The sequence below is a fragment of the Grampus griseus genome, assembly GCF_964374135.1.
Source record: "Grampus griseus genome assembly, chromosome: 10".
Classification (NCBI taxonomy): Eukaryota; Metazoa; Chordata; class Mammalia; order Artiodactyla; family Delphinidae; genus Grampus; species Grampus griseus.
The window spans coordinates 18,736,853-18,758,819 of record NC_139004.1 but is presented as its reverse complement, the minus strand read 5'-3'; positions in this window follow the sequence as shown (position 1 = coordinate 18,758,819).

Genomic DNA, 21,967 nt, shown 5'->3' with positions numbered 1-21,967 from the left:
GTCTCCTATAGCAAAGCTGACTATATAAACTATTTAGGCCAGGCCAGAGTCCAGCTTACCTTTCCTTCTAACTTGCCTTTTTTCAGCTCTCATTGAGATTACAGATCTCTTAAAGTTTCTGCCTTATTTTTTATCCAAATCCTGCTCTAGATGTTTCACCCTACAGGAACCTTTCATGCTTTTCTGTTCTTCCAACCTCACTGACCCCATGGCAGGTTTGCAAGCCCTAAATTCATTTTGTCCAACACAGTGGGGCTAAAAAAGGCCCAGGAGGCCAACTAGACCCTCTCTTTATCACAACGCCATTAACCATGCCCATGTAGGTGGCACATGGTCACCTGTCACAGGAGCCTTCTCCAGAAACCCAGACAGCGGAGAGAATGCGTCCCTTTAACGTGAGCCTTCCTCTAAACTTACTCTATGCACATCCTCCCTTCTGGACTTTGAAGGTTCGGGATGAGGAGATAAAGGCTCAAGCCTTCAATGAATCCTTCCTTCAGTGTTTCACTTTCTTCCCTATCCCCTGATCAATACACGTCACTCTGCTTTCTCCCCCAAGGTTTACCTGAAACTGCTCTTTGCCAGTGTCTCCAAGACCTTCCCTTGGCCATAGACAGTGAACACTTTTCAATCTTTATTTGATGGGATCTGCTAAAAGAATATGCAGTGGTTATCTTTCCTAATTTTCAAGTGGCCTTCTTGACCTCTCACCTCCCTGGTGGTTTTTCCAAAGTTTGCTTCTCAGACTCTCCTCCCAGACTGACTTCTAAATTTGGGGTTCCTCAAGGTTCAGGCTTGATATCTGCCTCTTCTCTGTCCTCAACACACTTGTTTAATGATATCCTCTATTACCTTAGCTTTAGATATCATCCATCTGCTGGCTTTCTCATCTCTAGCCCACACCTTTCCTCTCAGCTCTAGACATATATCCAACTTGCCTACTGGTAATCTCTACTTGGAAGTGACAAAGACTTCTTAAATTTAACATATCCAAAATCAGAGTTGAGTTTCACTGAATTTTATTCCCATTGCTCTCACTCCAAATTAGCCAGAATTCTTTCCACCCTGGCCAGCAAGCAGTCTTTACATTATCCTGTCTTTATGTCACTAGGTTCTCATTGAAAGCCTGGCTTTGGGGTATTTGGTGTATAGAGGCTGTTATATGAAGTTTTTCCACATATGAAGACAGTGTAGATGGCTGAGAGAATAACAAATAATAGTGATGATTGGTGGATTTGTGGAGAGAAGTTTATTCTCATATATTGCTAATAGAAATGGGAATTTTAACAGTTTTTTTGGAAAGCAATATGGAACTATTTGCCCATCAGTTCTACTCTTTAGACTCTCTAACATAGAAATAAAAACACCAATATGTAATAAAGATATTTCAAACAGCATTGTTTATAGTGGCAAAAAACTATCAATAGGACTTCCCTGGTGGTGCAGTGGTTAAGAATCGACCTGCCAATGCAGGGGACACGAGACCGAGCCCTGGTGGGGGAAGATCCCACATGCCTCAGAGCAACTAAGCCTGTGCGCCACAACTACTGAGCCTGCGCTCTAGAGCCTGCAAGCCACAACTACTGAAGCCCGCACGCCTAGAGCCTGTGCTCTGCAATAAAGAGAAGCCAGCACAGTGAGAAGCCCACGCACCGCAACGAAGAGTAGCCCCTGCTCTCTGCAGCTAGAGAAAGCCCGCGTGCAGGAACGAAGACCCATCACAGCCAAAAATAAATAAATTTATTAAAAAAAACTATCAATAAAGTTAAAAGCCATCTATGGGGAAGGAATGAATCAATTGCAATACAGCCATATCATACAATTATCATATACCCAATTAAAAATGAGTAAAATATATACAAGGTAATTTGGAGGGATTTTCACAATGAACAAAGCAAAGTGGGAAAAGGTGTATCTAACATTAACTTGTGTGTCTTTATGAGTATTTGCAAATGTTTCTGTGTAATGGTTTGAGTATGGAGAAACGTATCTGACTCAGGGTGGTAGAATCTGGGTTATGTTTTTACTCCCTTGTTCTTTTATCTGATACACACACACAGAAGGATGAATTATTCACATAAATTTTCACAGAAGTTATTTTACTTATTAAAAAAAAAAAGAAAGAAAAGCCTTTCTTCTCCTCTCCTCTCCCTTCCTCTCTCCATCCCTCCTGCCATTTGTCTCTGTCTCTATCACTTCCACCTTATCCAAGGCCGCACTGTTTTTGTAAGGGCTACTGCAATAACCTGGTATCTTTTGCCATCCATTCTCCACCCAGAAGCTAGAGTAAACATAAAAACATAAATCATACCTTCTCACTTTCCTGATTAGCCTTCCCTTATACTTAGAATAAAATCCAAGTGCCTGATCAAGGCCCTGGATGATCTGGCTCCTGCCCAACTCCACTCATGCTGCCTTCTCCATTTGCTCACTATTCCAGCCCTAGTGACTAATGGGACTTCTGAAAATGCTGAGGTCTTTTCTGTCTCTCCTGGAATGCTCCTCTTTGCGCCCTTCGCTAGTTCGTTTCAGTGTACTTCTCTGCCAGAACGTTGTGTTCTTGATATATTAGGGAACAATGTGCAGAACAAATATATGAGGAAACAAGTAGTGTGAAATGAGCAGCCTAGCTGAGCCACCCTTCCTTCCTGCAGTGTCCTCTACCACTTTGTTTCCTTCACAGGACATGTCAACTATTTGTACACCCTATTTCACTTGTTTGTTTATACATTGCCTATTCTGCCACTAGAGTACAAACTCTAGAGTTCAGGGACAGTATCTCTCCTCTTTACCCAGTACCTAATACAGTTCTTGGCACATAGTATGTGATGTATTTGTATTTATTTGAATATATTCAAATAAATATTGATTGGAAAAAATGAACAAATTGGTGAGTGAAGAAAGAAATATTTTCTTATTAACAGAACTTAGGAATATTTTAAATGAATTGTGATCCCTGAAGTTATATGAGTGTATGTATACACACAGACACATACAAATATTCTCTTGTGTTTTGTGTGTATGGAGGTAATTCTGCTAGGTTTAACCTAAAAATGTGTTACATGCAGATGCATTTTTCACAAAATGGGGATTTTTTCATATTTGGAAGATGAATGCTATATGGCCTGGTTTGTCTATGAGGTAAGACAGTAGGTTAGAGAAATTTCAGATCAAATTTTAATACATGTCAGCTCTCAAAGGTCAGAGGGAAGAAACATTCCCTAACTTTTTTTTTTTTTTTTTTTTTGGCCGTACGCGGGCCTCTCACTGCCGTGGCCTCTCCCGTTGCGGAGCACAGGCTCTGGACGCGCAGGCTCAGCGGCCATGGCTCACAGGCCCAGCCGCTCCGCGGCACGTGGGATCCTCCCGGACCGGGGCACGAACCCGCGTCCCCCGCATCGGCAGGCGGACTCTCAACCACTGCGCCACCAGGGAAGCCCCTCCCTAACATTTTTGATGACTTCTTTCTGTCCACAGTATTACATTTCCTAAATGACAATAAGTAAAGAAAAGATCGAGTTAAAATTAAACTGCACCTGAAATACCACATATTTGCCAAAACCTTGAAGGAAATAGATGAAATATTCCTGTCTGAAGGCTGAGACCAAACAGGATCTGATCTATACCAGCAGAATTACTAAGAAAACACTAAGGTGCTTCCTGACCTCCAGGAGAGGTGAATGATGCTCAATCAATAAGCGTCTAGCTGAAGTGCATTTTGGCTTGGAACATATACAGGAGATAACGTAAGATGTGATGTATCCTAGCTGTTGTTCGTACTCTATCAACAACACTGGTGCTTTAAATATGCATTTACATTCACATATCCTTCTCCACATAGAAACGCAAACAAATTTATACACTAATTAATATTTTATTATTCCTATAACTAGAATGGATACTGTAAGAACCACAAAGTATGGTCAAGGCGCTGAGTGAAACGTTTCTTCAGCCAAATAATTCAACTCATGATGGAGTATGTAAGTTGAAAGAACCAGAGTTGAGAAACCAAATAAATCTGTCTTTGAAATTCTAGGCTGCACTCTAGCTGTATGAGCTTAGAAAAGTTATATGACTTGTCCAAACCTGACTTTGTTATCTGTAAAACTGAGAAAATAATATCTGTTCATAGTATTGTGTGGCAACCAAATTAGAAAGTATATGTAGAATACCCCATACAACATCAGCATATTAATAAGCACATGGCAGAATACTGTAGGTACGTGGATGGTTCTTTAAGAGTTTATCTAGTTAAATGTAGTCTAGTGTAATTGGAAGGTTATTAAGGGTGTAAAATTTTTTTTCCTCCTGTATACTTTATTTTTTTAACATCTTTATTGGAGTATAATTGCTTTACAATGGTGTGTTAGTTTCTGCTTCATAACAAAGTGAATCAGTTATACATATACATATATCCCCATATCTCTTCCCTCTTGCGTCTCCCTCCCTCCCACCTTCCCTATTCCACCCCTCTAGGGGGTCACAAAGCACCGAGCTGATCTCCCTGTGCTATGCGGCTGCTTCTAAGGGTGTAAATTTAAGCTAGAGTTTTTGCTTGTTTGTTTTGCAAGCAAAAAGTCTGGTTAAGTTAAACAAAAGGGATTTACTCAGAGGGATAATAAATATCTTATAGAATGGTTATGAATGCTGGAGAACAGCCTTGGAACTAAGTCAGACACAATAGGAGCCAATTTGGCCCAAGATTTCTGGCCTCAAGAACTTGAGATTCAAGAGACTTATTTGGATTCATCACCCAGATGAATGCATTTTACCGTTACTTTTTTATCTGTCTCATGCAACTCAGCTCAAAATTTTGAGATTTAAGAGAAAAAGTCTGATTGGCTGAGCTTGAGTTACCTGAACATCTTTCATCTGTAGGAGTCGGGCACCTCTAATTTTGGACCTGTCAATATTTCTTGCAAAGGAGAAAAAGTAATTCCTCAGATCAAAGCTCAAGCTGTAAGAAGGGCAGATTTTAAATGAATTAATTGACAAGTAAATACTTAAAATAAATTCATTAAAATTAAAATGTCACTACAGATTTCCAAGTGACCCACACTGCCTCTCGAACAAAATGGAAAAGCATTGAATAAAATTAGGGACAAGATGAAGCTTCGGTGTCAAAGTAGACAGGTGGGTGGTGTGCTGTCATCACCAGTATGCACCAAGGGAGTCATTCAGTGCTGACTAGCGGAGCCCTGGGATTCCTCAGAGGTGCCCCAGGGTGGCTTGGGCAGGAGGGTCAGCTTGAGCCACTGGGCCTCCCCTCCTATTTTAACTGGTTCAGCCTGTTTTGTTCTTATTCTTTTATGTAATGATATTCCACACGAGCTTCACTTTTTAAAAAAAGAGTTCTGCTGCTAAAACAAACATTGGAACAAGAAGAACAGAAAGTTTTCAAAACTACAGAACAAGGGGATAACATTCTAGACACAGTCTGCATAGTCTACAATGTCTTTGATATTGTGAAGGAAAATGAGCTAAGAGTTAGCTTGCAGCTTCGCTGTGGAATAGTTTTTGTTAAATAGGTGACATATAGTCATCTTAATGCTACAAATATTGCATTTATGTTGGTATAGTATCTTCCAGTTTTTCAAAGACCTTTAATAAGCATTGGCTCATTTGATCTTCATAGAAAGCAAGGAACCTAATGTTACCTCCACCTATAAATGGGAAATGCAGGTGCTGAAAGATGAAGACTCAATGGCCAGACTAGCACCTGTCCTGACTCAGTACGTTATGTGTTATATCAATATTTTCAATTAAAAAATGGGTGAATTCTATCTTTAGATAATAATTAAATGGAATAACAATGTTCAAAAACAGAAAAAGTGGAGCCTCTATGGTTGGGTTGGGGTGAAGGGTCTGGGGCTCCACACAGCCCTCCCTGAACACGAGTAGGACTCCCGAGGTCTCTGGGAAAAGTAATGCTCTGCGTTTCACAGTACAAAGACTATTGCCAGCTTTATTTCCCAGGGATTTAGTTGGCTCTCCTTCCCTCCATTTGCTCCACATCATGTAATACATTTTTCTGTGTGGCCTGGATCGCAGAGGTCAGCTGTAGTTAAGGAAGCAATGCAGGTGGCACTGTTAAGAAAACAGTCTGGGGACAGGAAGGCAAGATGCTTCTTTGGTTTTGTTTTCCTGAAGTTGACATTGATTTATGGTGGTGCCTAAAGCAAGGCATGGGATTCATATGCCACCATTTCTGTGTTATGAAAAGATACCAGGGGGCCTTTTGTAGAGTTTTTCTGTGTTAACCTGAGAAAGGCTCTCAAGATCTAAAATGCTCTCCTTCCAGAAACAATTACAACAACATTTGAAAGAACATCCATGATCCTGACCAAAGCTGTTCTCACTTCTGCATGAATTCTTCATGGGTTCTTCTTTTGTATGAATAGCCCCTCACAGAATTATATAAATGTTTTCATATTTGCTTTATCTGAACAAGCCATGTTATAATACTCTTCTTCACCCACTTGTGATATGAGATTCAAGTTCACCATGCATATAGCACATAAACAAATACATATTTACATTCCTATTCATACTCCTATGTACACACTACTCAATTAAAGCAAAACCAGGCCATAAAGGGTCTTCAGTTTTATCAAAACTAGTGTCATCTCTAGTGGTGGACTCAGAGCCTGGGATTAAATGTTGCTGGATTTCCAGTGCTATACAAAGAAGGGACAAACAGAGGAGTGGGAGGGAATCAGTGGGATTTGATGACTTTTTGGATGTACAGAGTGGGGAGGAAAAGGTGACTCAGGGTTATGGAGTAGGAAGGCACGATAAGAAGTTCTTATTATAGAGGAGAACTGGCTGAAGTTTCACAGTTAGGGGCTGGCAGGAACTTAAAGGCAGGGACAGCAGTGGTTAGTGAGGTAGGTTGAAGGAGAAAAATGGAAGAAAGCTGAAGAAAACTTTATTTTGCATTCTGACTAGGAATGACTAGGAGTCTGACTAGGAATGACTTTGCCTCTAATATGTAATATCAGTAATCTGATTGCAAATTAAGTTGATCAGATATTTGGATATTTTGTCACGTATAAATGTGTATGTGGGTTCATGACAACTTTTTAACACATTTACTATTCTGATGATGTAGGTATATCTTGCTAACTATGTCATAAACAAAAGAAAAGGGATGTTTTAGGAAGAAAAATGAATTTGGGGTGGTATATTAGTCTTCTCTAGAGAAACAGAACAAATAGGATGTATCTATATATGGAAAGAGATTTATTATAAGGAATTGGCTCATACAACTATGGAGGCTGGCAGTTCCAAAATATGCAAAGTGGGCCAGCAGGCTCAGAGCCAATGGTAAAGTTCCAGTTGGAAGACCAGCAGCAGCCTGGAGATCCAATGGTACAGATGAAGTCTGAAGACAGTCTTCTGGAGAATTGCCTCTTGCTCAAGGAGGCCAGTCTTTTTGTTCAATTAGGCTTTCAACTGATTGGGTGAAGCCCAACCACATTATGGAGGGCAATCTGCTTTACTCAAAGTTTACCAATTTAGTTGTTAATCTCATCTGAAAACTCCCGCTAAGTTGACACATAAAATTAACCATCACAGTTAGAAGCCGTAAAGATATAGAAATGGAGATTATTTTAGGTTCCAGGAAGAGTGAGGAATATCTTAGGAATAGAAACATGTCCTATGGGTAGGCTTTGAGGAAGGCATCTTGGTTTGATGAAGTACAGTCCTGATGGTGGAAAATGTTAACAAGCATATCAGTACCTGGGGAGATTCTCCATGTGATGCAAGTAGTCTTTAAGATCTATGAAGTGCTATACTTTACTTTGAATTCCAGTGTCTTTACTTTTATATTTTTAATGCTAGTCATAATGTCTTGCTTATGTTTCTTTCCACAGGGCCTAGATTAAATACATGTTGGTTACATTTTGAGTATACTATAATTTACAATGTTTGACAGTTTAATGACAATTTCTTTCTTGAAAGAGAGCCTCATTCACTTCATTATAAACTTTATAAAGTATGTGTGGAAAAGAAGAGAGCTAGTTGGTACAAAGCAGTGCTCTTGACTTATGTTTTCTGATTGTAACCTCCCCACCCACAAACACTTTCTATTACAGGGAATATCAGGGGCTGTAGGGAAAAAAAAGGAGAGAGTCAAACTAGCCTCACATTTTTGCACCCCCTTTACTCCATTATCTTCAACGCAAATGCCATCTTGAATTCTCTTATGATTTGGAATTTAGATGATGAGAAATTTAATATTTAAATTTGTATATTTGGATATATGTATATCTCATAATACTGCCATGTGGTATGTAAGATATTGTGTACTATTTCAGTTAGTGCTAGTCAATAGTTGAACCACATGCTCCTGGAAATTACTTAATGAATTTTCTCTTAGGTTTGTCCAAATCAAAAAGCTTTGCCCTAATACCCAAATGTTTCCTATGTTCCTGCATCCTTTCATATTCCTACCCTCCTCTCCATCTCCAGTGGCACTGCCAGCATCCTCCCACCTGGACCATTGCAACAGTCTTCCCGCCTCCATTTTGCTCCCCTCCAATCAACATTCTCCTGTGCTTCCAGCTTAACCCTGACAACCTTGAATCTGCCTTTGCTATATCCTGCTCCAAATTCTTTGGTGAGTCTCCATCATCTAGAGGAGAAAATCCAAATCCTAGCCCCTGTCTCTGCTGTTAGCCTCATGTTTTAACCCTCAAGTTTTATCTTGCTGCTACTACTCATCTACTCATTTCCATAATCTTTGTTGGCCTATAATACCTTCCCCCGTGCTGTCTGGCAAACTCCTATTCTGTTTCAAATCTTAATTCAAGTGCTCAATATATTTAACTTTTATGTTTGAATCCCTTCATGCCTGTGGCTAGATTTACATTCTCTTCTGCTTTAGTGTGGTCTTGATGAAATTAGACATAATACCACATGGCTATAAAAATATCACATGATCTCAAAATCATTTTTATGCATCTCTCTGTTATGTTCTGAACTATGAGCTCTTTGGGGGTCTACATGTTCTGTGTCTTCATATTGCCAGCATCTAACAGAATCCTTGGCACATAACAGGGACTGAATAAATACTTGCTAAATGAAAGAATGAATGACTATTCTCTACCTCTTTTTACAATTACAACTCACAACTGAAAACTGTTGTATATTTATGGGCAATGCTTCATCTTAGACCCACAGAAGTTATTGAAAAGACTGTGAAAAATGATAGTTAATTGTAAGTTAACAGTAGAAAGAAGAAATTATGTGTCCTCCTCTTCCCATCCCTGCCTTTCTGTAGCCCTATGGCAGCCTTTTTTGGTTCAGGAAAGGACATTTTTCCCTTCAAAGTGGTTGTGCCTCCAACATTACTTCACTACTGACCTAGGAACAGTTTAGGAGCAAGAAGGAATGAAAGAAAACTTAATTACTATACCAGAAAGTTTGAAGATAAAGAAAGCAATAGGTCAGTTACGATCGTGCTTATTACTAGACACTGGTTTTCGTTGTTAAACTAACAAAATAAAATTCCCAAGTGGTTCTTTCTCACAGTAATTCCCTTCCAGCTCTGGAGTGTTGGATGCAGATGTGTGACATGGAAAGATTTGAAACAGACAGCCTGTTAGTAACACCAGATTCTGTGATTTCTCTTAGATTCCACTTCACTCCTATTTCTTAATTTTCTCATTTTCTGTTTTTGTGTTAAATTGGGCAGCAGAAATAAGTCATTGGAGCAACATATTTGAGGAAGAACCTGATTTCCTTCCTATTTTCTTAAAAGTACATTTACAGATGCTCACACATACCAAAACGATGCATCAAGATTGGAGGTAATTAAGGATTCAGATTTACATAAAGGTGATAACATTTTATGACTTTCTCTTTTGGGGGGAAGTTGGCGAGGAGGTCTTGCAAGTATAGCTGCACATGTTCATCACCTTTGAGTCACAGATTTGCTCATTGTGGCTTGTGGGGGAGCAAAGTGGAAATACACTCTTATGGCTGACCAAGTTCCCTGCAATATGGACAGCAGAGACTTACCGGTTATCTTTAATTAACTTGGCTCCCGGCTCATTGCCTTCAGAGTGAGCTAATCTGTGCTTGAATGCTGTACAACCCACTATAAATGATAGTTCTCAAGGCAGCCTGTGTATTAGCTCAGCCTGGTCTCTGTTTCCAAGTTATTCTTTCTTGGTATCTTCTGGGTTAAATTAAGCCTGTTTGTCTACTACTCCTGAGGTAAGTTAACTTAATGGGTCATGAGTTTCCTTCCAGGCATCCTGCCAGAGGTGTCATGGATAAGGGAATATGGGATGAAAGACTGAAAATGAGGATGGGTGTGCGTGTGGGAAGAAATGAATCTCAAAGTTTTTGGCTGATGCAAGTCCAGGATTTTTAAGGACATGAGTAATTCTGTGTCTTTTAAAGGCCAACCTATAAACCCAGGAGTTTCTGGCTAACAGATAGAACTAGAATTCAAGGATGAAACTCACTAATAGCAAGCCATGATTTGTTGCCTTTATAGAATGAGGTCAGCATGATTGCACTGTAGCCCTGAGTAAATGTATTTCTTAAGAATCGTCTACTGTGTTTTAGGGTTTGAAGGAAGCTGATTCTCAGAGGCCATGGCCAGAGTTTTAGGAAATTAATATGCTAGGACTTGTCGCCAAATTATATATATTTTCTTAAAAATATACCACTCTTTGAAGTTAGTAGTATTGTTCTCATTTTATATGTGAGAAAATTAAGGTTCATATAGGCAAAGAGACTGTCCATAAAATAAGTGGCAGGCTTATAATTCAAATTCTATTCCCCCTGACCTCAAAGCCAAATTCTTTATTCCACACCATTAATCATCATTTGACTAGAAGGGATTTGTCCCTCAAGTTGCTTACTCTGGTTTCAGTGGTGATCTCTGTGTCTAGGCAAAATGTGTCATTGACCACAAAGCCTACAAATTGTTAATCACATCAGTGTTCGGCTTATTGGCTCTACCACCTTGCGCTGCTGATAGGATAGGCTCCAAGTCATTCTCTGGGTGAGGTTAAAGAAGTTGATTTTCTGAATACAGATTGGCAATGCTTGGTTACCTGTTTCTCTTCAAGTTATAAGATCGTGGCCTTAAGCCAGTGATTCACTCTGGCTTAACCTTAAAATGATCTGCGAAACTTAAAAAAAGAGAAAAATCCATGTCTGCACATTGCCTGCCCCCTCCACACAAACACCAAAGCAGATTCTGATTTATTTATTCTGGGATATATACTAGGCATCAGTATTCTTTTTTAAGCTTCCTACATGGCTCTAAAATGTATCCAGCATTGAGATTTTTCCATTACATAAGTAAGCGCCCTGTCTTATTCCAAAGCAATTGTATTGGCAAATAAAAATTGGGTAAAAGAATGAAAAAAGATTGTATTTGTTTTTAACTCTAAGAGAAATTTTGAAAACCCATGATATTGGTTAGTTGCTTCCCCATAAAAAGAAATAAAGCAAGATTGTGGAAATTTGATTCAATCCAATAAATGTTTGTAGGTGCCATAGAGGACACAAAAAACAATGAGTCTCTTTCTTTAATGGATTAAAACCTAGTAGAGTATATAAATGTACACATAAATAACCACACTTCTGTATAAACTTTGTCAAGCCTGCCAGTAATTGTTCCATGAATTATAAAATGTACAATTATATTGTTTCAAAGAGAAGGAATGGATTAATAGTATTAGAAAGCAAGGCGTATTTGGAAAAGCGGTTAGGTCAGTATGGCTAGAGTACAGGGATCAAAGAAGAGAGTGGCAGGGGATGAGCTTGGAAAGGGGCAATACCTAGAACACCAAGTATTGTCTTTTATCTTCTGTCTCTTATTTATCTATTAAAAACACACATATTTCTTTCTTTTCCTTTTATTTGCTCTCATTTTCCCCTCTTCCGTCTCTTGATTGATTATAATAATTAGGTTGTTAATAATGACAATAATAATAGTAGTAGCTTTTTTGGGGGGCGGTTTCTAAATTCCAGTCACTATTATCTGATCAATTTAATCCTCACAACAATCCTAACATTATATAATATTATCATTCTCATCTTATGTCTGAGAAACCAGAAGCCCAAGGACACAGATCTAATAAAAAGTAGAACTGAGTAAGGTGATACAAGTGTCAGGGGACTCCAGTGTGGAGTCAGAAATTAGGCAAAGTGGCCTAGGTAACTGAAGAGCTTTGGGAGGGTAGGGGGAGTAGCAGTAGGACACTGTCTTGCCATTGGGATCAAAACCATTCTCCTTTCTCCCTTGCTTCCCCTTCCTTCTGGTTTAATAGGTCACAGTGGAAATCAGAACATGGCGCTGGATTCCATATATATGTGTTAGCATATGGTATTTGTTTTTCTCTTTCTGACTTACTTCACTCTGCATGACAGACTCTAGGTCCATCCACCTCACTACAAATAACTCAATTTCATTCCTTTTTATGGCTGAGTAATATTCCATTGTATATATATGTGCCACATCTTCTTTATCCATTCATCTGTCAATGGACACTTAGGTTGCTTCCATGTCCTGGCTACTGTAAATAGTGCTGCAGTGAACATTGTGGTACATGACTCTTTTTGAATTACAGTTTTCTCAGGGTATATACCCATGAACCTAGGGGCAGGACAGAAATAAAGACGCAGACGTGGAGAATGGACTTGAGGACACGGGGAGGGGGAAGGGTAAGCTGGGACGAAGTGAGAGAGTAACAGACTTATATACACTACCAAACGTAAAATAGATAGCTAGTTGGAAGCAGCCGCATAGCACAGGGAGATCAGCTGGGTGCTTTGTGACCACCTAGAGGGGTGGGATAGGGAGAGTGGGAGGGAGGCTCAAGAGGGAGGAGATAATAGGGATATATGTATACATATAGCTGATTCACTCTGTTATACAGCAGAAACTAACACACCATTGTAAAGCAATTATACTCCAATAAAGATGTTAAAATAAATAAATCAGGAGTCAGTTGTGTATTTGATGTTTGCCTTTACAGCATCTGTTTGTACTGTATCTTTGTATTATATTGAAAGGAAGAGTAAATTTTACCTTTTATGGGTGGCTGTTAATAGAAAAGAATAGTTTGGAAGTATATTAAGTTACATGTGAATTAATGGTTGAGAAATTATTTTACTGGTTTTGAAGAGGAAAGAATTTGTGGGGAGGCTATCAACCACCTACGTCTTATAGTGAGTTAGGGCACAGCCTTCTAAGCCACATAGCCCTGGGGCTGAATCCCATCTCTGAAGTTTACTAGCTGTTCAACCATTGACCAACTGCTTAAGCTCACTAACTTCAGTTGTTTTCATCTGTAACATGGGGATTAAATGGACTAAATTGACTTCTTTCCAGTCATAGTGACATAAGGCCACCAACAACATCCACCCACAAAGGAGATCAAGGAATTGGGACATCCTTTATTTCATTGCCATATTTTGAGATAAGAAAGCAACTGTTATCTTGCTGTTTAAGTTCAAATTTCTAGACCAATTAAGAGGCCTAATAGAAGGCAAGCAGGTTGTCTGCAACATTAGGAAGGGGAGGAATCCCTAGATGCCATTTCCCTCCTTGTGAGTGTTAAAAAAACAGGAATGTATAAGGAAAAACACCCTTCTTTTTTTCTTCTTGAGCTCTGCTCCTCTAGTTAATTTGGCTCTAGACATTCCTCCTACTGCTTGACAAATTGATTCCTCCTGATTGCAAATCGGCTGGTCCTGATTTGCAGTGGGTACCCTCTGTAGATTACAGTCCTAGAGGAATTCTAGAAATAAATGGTATGTTTGCTTTTCTAAAAAAAAGGGATTTGACAAACGCTCTGGAAATACCCATGAAACCATCATAATCTTTGACCTCTGGTGGATTAGCTCCCAAAGCCCTCAAGAATGAATGTGCCATTCAGACTTAGAGATAACTCGTGTGGAAAAATTTTACATACATAGATGGGTCATAAAAATGACCCTTTAGATTCAGCTGCTTTGTGACTCCCTTATATTTTTATATTACTCTACAGTTTATAACAGTCCTGCATATGCATTATTTAATCCCCCCAAAATTCTTGAGAGAGATACAGGGAGTTGTTAGTATACCTTTTCAAACAAAGAAAGAGAGATTGAGGGAGGTTAATAGATCATTCCAAAGTGACTCAGCTAGTACCTATCTAAAGGAGCTCGACAAAGATCTCTCCTATGTCATAAAAACTATTGTGTAAATATAACTTCACAGGTCAAAATAAAACCACACTTATTTTGCTAGGATTTGTGCTAGATACTAGAAATAAGAAGCAGGTTAATTTTCCTCAAATCCATTCATTGAAAGTCAATTTGCCTAATGATCAATTTGCTGATTTTCATCAAATATGTCAAATATGTGCTTTTCACCTAAAAGCTTTAAAACGAATGAAGTCAAAATATAAAATACATTTTAAAAAATATTAACAAAAATTTTGCTTGTATGTCATGAGAGAAATCAGTCAAAGGGTTGTAAAAAATATGAACATATTGACGTAACAGAATTTCATAAAAAATAAAAATTTCCTACATCGAATACTATTTTTCCCACCTGGAAACCTTAGGGAATGAAAATATCTGAGCTGTTTCTAGCAAATTAAAACCTAATATAATTACAGAGCACAGAATTTATATTCACACATATCTGAAAGAAATCAGTTTTTACTTAAATGTAACATAAATTTAAATTTTCAAAAGATTAGCCCAGCACTCTGGAAATACAATAAACAGGCTTAGTCCCCGCTTTCATTGCCTAACAGTCCAGTGGGTAAGGTAGATTTTAATCAAATAGTCACACTCATGAATGTAAAAGCATAAATGGAAAAGAAGGGAAGTAACAGTAACATAAAGAGAAGAGAGGATCAAGGAAGTTTTCCGTGCAGAAGGGACAGAAATAAAGATCTGAAGAATGTATAAAAGTTAATTGAGGAAGTCTGGAAATACATCCCTAGCATAAATTTTAGTTACTTTTTAATCTTTACATTAGCAGGGTCTGGGAACTTCATTGCCACATTTATTTGGATTTATAATGAATGTAGTCTGCTGTGGCCAGCACTACATGCTTTTCCATTTTCTTTTTATGAAGGATCCAAATGCAGATTCACCAATGATATTGTTAGAAATTATTTGCATTTCAACTTGTAAGTTTTTCAGAGGCTTGTACTAACTTGTTTAGCTGGGCTTCAGTTAACATAAAAGAGTGGACTGAACATATTCATTTGACTGAATTAGATCCTGAATTTGATAATAACCAGCTCAATCACTGGTTTCTTTAAACCATACTCAGCTTCATAACTTTCCTGTATACCTGCCCCTCACTTGAAGAATAGTGTTAAATATGTTTTCCACCCAGATTTGTAAAAATAATGAAATAACAATATATAGGCAACTATAACAAAATAAAGGAAATTGAGGCCTTTAAAGAATGGTGATAACCGTGTTAGCAAATAGAAATTTTGTCTATAATATTCAAATTCATAAATATTTTTACTCATGAAAAGAAATGAATGTCTTTCCTATTTTACTTTTGGAAAATGAATTTTCTTTTATTTCCCTGGGTTTCAGGAACCCAAAACAAAAAAGAATAATGACATCTCAAGTACAGTATTAAATTGCTCCATTTGGCAGATACGCTAGTTCTCTTTTTAGTCTTTTCCTGAAGCTAAGTTGTCTTTAAAATAATCATCCTTTCATTGGCAAGATTAATGTTCACTGTAATTTGCATATTTTATAGGTACACAGCACATGTAAAATACATTTTTCTCAGGGAGAAACATGTACTAACATTGGAGATGTTAGTACAATAACAGAAATTATACTGTTACATTGAAGTATGTTGTATTATTGGAGTGACATCATCAAGATGGCAAATTAGGTCGTTGCTGACTTTGCTCCCCCTCGTAAAGAGAACAACTAACAACTATTTAATAGCAAGATACCACTGAAAGAATCCTTGAACCTGGGGGTGAGGCTGAAGCACCCCTCTGCACCACAGAGACCAAGACAGTTGGCATTTGAGGGTAAGAGAAGCAGCTACACGTTGACTGTTTTGCCCCTCCCCCAGGCCAGTGCAACTTCATGCAGAGAGGTTTCTGCTGAGCCTCTGATTCCTACAGTGAGAAGAGAGAACCCAGAGGGGACAACAAGAGTCCCACCAGTATTGGGGTTGCTTTGTGGGAACCCCTGTCCTGATCTCTTACCACAGAGATTATGGGGGTGGGGGGAGTCTGCAGGGTTCAGCCACTGGGAATCTGAGCATGACAGAGAAGGCGGGGAGGGGCTTACAACAACGAGCACTTGGATCTTGGCAGAGTTCCTACCCGCATTACCAAGTAGTAATCTCAATTAGTGGCTTTGCTCATCTGCAGAACCAAGTAGTGGGTGCACTCTGATGAAGAAACTTGGTGGGTTCATATCTGTCTGCTTTGGATCCTCAAATGGGGAGACTCCTGGAAGAAAACACAGTAGAAAAGCCCCTTGACATAGGTCTTAATAATGATTCTTTGGATATGACACGTAAAGCATAAGCAACAAAATGAAAAATAAGTAAGTGGGACAACATCAAACCAAAAAGCTTCTTCTCAGCAAAAATAACCATCTACAGGGTGAAAAGACAACCTATGGAATGGAAAAAAATATTTGCAAACCATATATCTCATAAGGGGTTAATATCCAAATTATACAAAGAACTTAAACAACTCAATTAAGAAAACCACACAGATAACCTAACTAAAAATGTGTAAACGACTGGAACAGACATTTCTCCAAAGAAAATATAGGAAAGGCCAAGAAGTACATGAAAAGATGCTCAACATGCCAGTCATTAGGGGAAGTGAAAATTAAAAACACAAAAAGATATCACCTCACACCTGTTAGAATGACTATCATCAAAAACACAAGAGAAAAACACACACACACACACACACACACACACACACACACACACACACAAGAGATAACATGTGCCGACCTGGATGTGGAGAAAAGGGAATCATTGTGCACTGTTGGTGGGATTGTAAATTGGTGCATCCACTATGGAAAACAGTATGATCCTCAAAAAATTAAAAATAGAACTACCATATTAGCCAGCAATTCCACTTCTGGAATATATCTAAAGGAATCAAAACACTAAATGGAGAAGATATCTGTAACACCATCTTCATAGCAGCATTGTTTACAATAGCCAATTCATGGAAACAACCTAAGTGTCCATTGATGGATGAATGGATTAAGAAGTTGTGAGATATATATAATTTTATGATTTCCTCATAAAAAATGAGGAAATCCTACTGTTTACGACAACATGGATAGAACTTGAAGGCATTATGATAAGAACTTATAAGTCAGAGAAAGACAAATGCTCTTTGATCTCACTTATATAAGGAATCTAAAACAAACAACCAAACTCAGAAAAAGACATCAAACTTGTGGTTACCAGAGGTGGTGGAAGGTGGGGGAAGGGGGACTTGGAGGAAGGTGGTCAAAAGGTATAAGCTTCCATATATAAGATAAATAAGTACTAGGGATGTAATGCACAGCATGATGACTATAGCTAACACAGCCATATGATATATAGGAGAGGTGTTAAGGGAGTAAAGGCTAAGAGTTCTCATCACTTGGGGAGAATTTGGATGTTAGGTAAATCTATTGTAATCATTACAGACTATATGTAAATCAAACCATCACGCTGTACACCTTAAACTTATACAGTGATGTATGTCAAATATTTCTCAATAAAACTGAAAAATGTCATATTATTGTGTAAAATTGCCTTGCTTTTATTATCTATATTTTTAGCATTTGTGTTTTTAATAGCATCATAATTATTATGAGATTGAAATTTTAAATTCTAAGCAAGATTATCAATTTGTGATATATTTCTTGAGTTTTTGCCTCATATTGAAACTTGAAATTTTATATCATATTCTTTACTTATGTAATTTCTTATTTATTAATGAAGACTCTTATTAGTACAACAACCAGTATGCCTAAAACTTCTTGCTACCAGCAGTCGACACTTAATAATTATGCGGGAGAGATAGCACACAATAAAAGAGAAACCTACTTTCTAAATGCCGAAATTTTACTTATAAGTGAAGAAGATCAATGTGAATTGCTGGGAGACTGATTAAAATAGAAAGGACGATGTATAGTGAATAATATTGTAATATTTTTACTACTGTTGGAATCATTTAACAAAAGTGTTCCATAAAAATCCCACCACAGAATCAAGATGCTAATGTTACACCTCGTTTATTGCCAGCGTATTCAGTGACATTTTATAATGTACATCTGTCAGCCAGAGATATAAATGAATGAGGTGAACCATACAATTTATCCTCAGGAAGTTCCATTAAAGCCCCCAAAGTATAATATTTATGAGGTCAGAGTCAATTAATCAGATAGCTGTATTTGCTTATCAGCTCAGCAGGCTCTCTGTTGCACCAAATTGTTGCGTTTGAAAATCTTTCATATTTGGCAAAAGAGTGAGTTTGTATGTGCTACATAAAAGCTATTTTGTAAATCAATTACTTTAGTAACAGGAATGTATTCAGTAGTAATTCATGGTCTAAGTGGAGAGAATGCAAAATATGTTCTTATCAGAAATGTTTTATCTCAGTAGGAGTCCCAAATATTCTTTACAACCTATGGTCGTCTTATTTATCCCACAGTTTACTGAATGAAAGGCAGTTATGAAAGAAATACAGGCTTGTGCTTGTTCAGCATGGTAATTCAAACTTTGGGTGTGGTAAAGTCGTAGAAGATGGTGGCAGAAGCAGAGCACATATTGCTGTTGAAAACAATCAGGGCAGAAATGAACAAGGACCATAAGAATTTTATGGTAGATATGGCCACTGTTCTGATAAAGAAGGGGCATGTGTAGTTAACCTCAGAGACTATAATAAATGACAGTTGCTGTGTTATTCACAGTGAGCTCCTAGCTTCTCTGCCTGGAAAGCAGGTCTCAGAGCAATTTTAGAAATGGATGCTTAGAGGAATTCATATGGTAAAAATATAATATCTCTTTCTTAATTAAAAAAATTGTTTTTGCATTAGAGGAGAGAGAACAGAGACCATGAAGACTGATATTCTATTAATAAAAATCGTGGTAATAATTCTTTTCCATGATTTGGCAGCCTGGATAGACATTAGAAATTATGGAAAAGGATTGTGGGTAATATAAAAATTTAGTCAAGAGACAATATACTAATTGTATGAAGCCCAGGAATTTACATTAAACTCCTATCATTTGCCCAGACAAGTCCTAGGTATTGTCTACACATATGAGGAGATGTGTATATGTGTAGGGCTGGGGGTTGAGTACAGTGAACCAGTGTGTGCCCACAGATACCCACAGTTGTGCAATGAATGCAGTCCGTTAATATAACCCAGATAAGCTGGGCTGCTTTATAATCCACTTAGCATGACATTGTATGAAAAGAAAACAGAAAAACAAACATATCACAAGTGACTTATTAAAGATAGCAAAATAAAAATATTTCTACCTCGTATCCTTTCTGAAACAAGCTAAAAAACAGTAAAAAAAAAAAAAAAAAAAAAAGCATAAGAAAAAACTCTCCTTTAGTAAAACTAGGGATCCATTGTTGCCATTACATGATGTAAGTTTCATAAGGAGAGAGATCTTCATTTGTTTGCTTTAGCAGTGTATCCTCAGAACCTAGAAAGTGATCAGCAAATGTTTGTCAAATAAATGGACTCTAGTTTTTAATAGCATCATATGCCCTTTTAATTGTACTCAAGTAGGAGGAAAATCCTTTTTCGTATTCCTTTGCTTTTCGCTCCTTCAAACTATGTCACTGAAATGATGTCGCAGGCGTTTGAAGTCCCTACTACATTATCTTTTACTCAAAGTGACAAGGTTTAGAGTTTTAGAGTAGCTTCTGGAGTATACTGAGATTTCCTACATACAGATCATGTTAAGAGTGGTGGAGCTGCATGAGGGAAGGGCATGCCATCCCCCAGCATATCAAAGAAGAGAAATCATAAGAGCCAATCAACTTTGCACTGCTGAGCAGAAGGTGAAGAGAAATAGTTAAGTGCTAAATCACCACCCATACTCTCTCTCTCTCTCTCTCTCTATATATATCTATCTCAGGAATACGTCCGGTTCACTGCATCTGTTGTAACATCGAATGCACGATGACCTGAGTTAATGCCCTCTCCCAGGGCAGAGGCCATTGGACAATTTGCACATGTGAAAAAACGTACCTGACAAGAGGCACCCTTTTTTCAGCCCAAACTCGTAAGTTTGGCACATTTCCACACCAAGGAGAAGCTTGGGTGAAGTATCTCTGTTTTGAAATATACATGCTAAATTGTTTTCCTTATAGTAATATGTTCTGACCTTGTGGGACTATGATTTTGTCCAAATATATTCAAGTTACTTGGTGCAAAAATAATTAGCTTTCATAGATGTCAGTGTTTACTTAAGAGGGAACATCACGCTTCTTTATCTGATGATACAATTCAGAACCTTTCCAGTTTATCCTTCCTGATAAATTAGGTTATATTTCAATAGTTTTAACTTTCCTGAGATGACTGTATATTTTATTTCTGCAGCAAGTATGCAGTAATCCCAGATTTAGCATGTTTTAATCCATTAAAATTTTTATATGTTTACACTAAAATGTACTTCTGTAACATTCTAAATTCTTTTCGCTTGTACACATGAAGAAAGAAAACTTGGGGGATGCATTAAAAATATCTGAAATGACTTGGAATGGAAATGGCAGATATCTAAATAAAAGACAAATATGTAATTGTAACTGGACTGACATCAATAATCAAAATGCCAATGATAAAGTAGTAAAAGAAGAAAAAAAGGAAGGGAAAGACAGCGGAGCTTCAAGGAGAAAACTTTCAGAGCTGGTATTGTACTATATTCCGTGATTCCTTGCTGTCGTTCATTAAGTGAATAGAGGAACTCCATGTACATTATTAGGCACTTCTGCTTTCAAATTATCTCGTGTCCCCTGGGTTCATTTCCTTTCCAAGTCAGGAGAAGTGTTTTAGTAGTTTGTATCTTTTAATCCCAGACCCCTATCTTGCCCTTTCCCCTCTTTCCTCTCCCCATTGGTAACCATAGTTTGTTCTCTATATCTGTGTGTGTTTTGCTATTATATACATTTATTTGCTTTATTTTTTAGATTTTCCATATAGGTGATATCATACAGTATTTGTCTTTGTCTGACTTACCTCACTAAGCATAATATTCTCTAGGTCCATCCATGTTGCTACAAATGGCAAAATTTCATTCTTTTTTATGGCTGAGTAATATTCCACTGCATATATATATACACCACATCTTCTTTATCCATTCATCAGTTGATGGACACTTATGATGCTTTTGTATCTTGGCTATTGTAAATAGTGCTGCTATGAACATTGGGGTGCATGTAACTTTTCAAATTAGTGTTTTCATTTTTTCTGGGTATATACCCAGGAGTGGAATTGCTGGATCATATGGTAGTTCTGTTTTTAGTCTTTTGAGGAAACTCCAACTTCATGACACACTTGACCCTCAGTTTTTGAGCACTAATTTCACTTACTAAGGCAACTAGAACTTCTGGGAGAATAGGTAATACTATATCTTCAGGCAGAATAAATACGTATGGACCTGAAATACTTTATTGCAAGAAAGCAAAGATATTTTCAGAGATGTTTGGTGTGTGTTGTGTTGAAAAGGGCAAAGAGGCTAGCACAGAAAGAAGTCTATTAGTGGCCAAACTCAAAATTTGAGCATCAGAAAGATAAAAATTACAGCCAATTGGAACAAATAAGGAGTTAAAGAAGCTATATGGCTATGATTATACTAAAATGGGGAAACTAACACAAAATGATAAAAAGTATTTGTAATGTACTTGAGTTTCTAATGTCATCTGTAGGAGATGCTATTTATTGTGTAATCAAATGACATGTATTATACTCT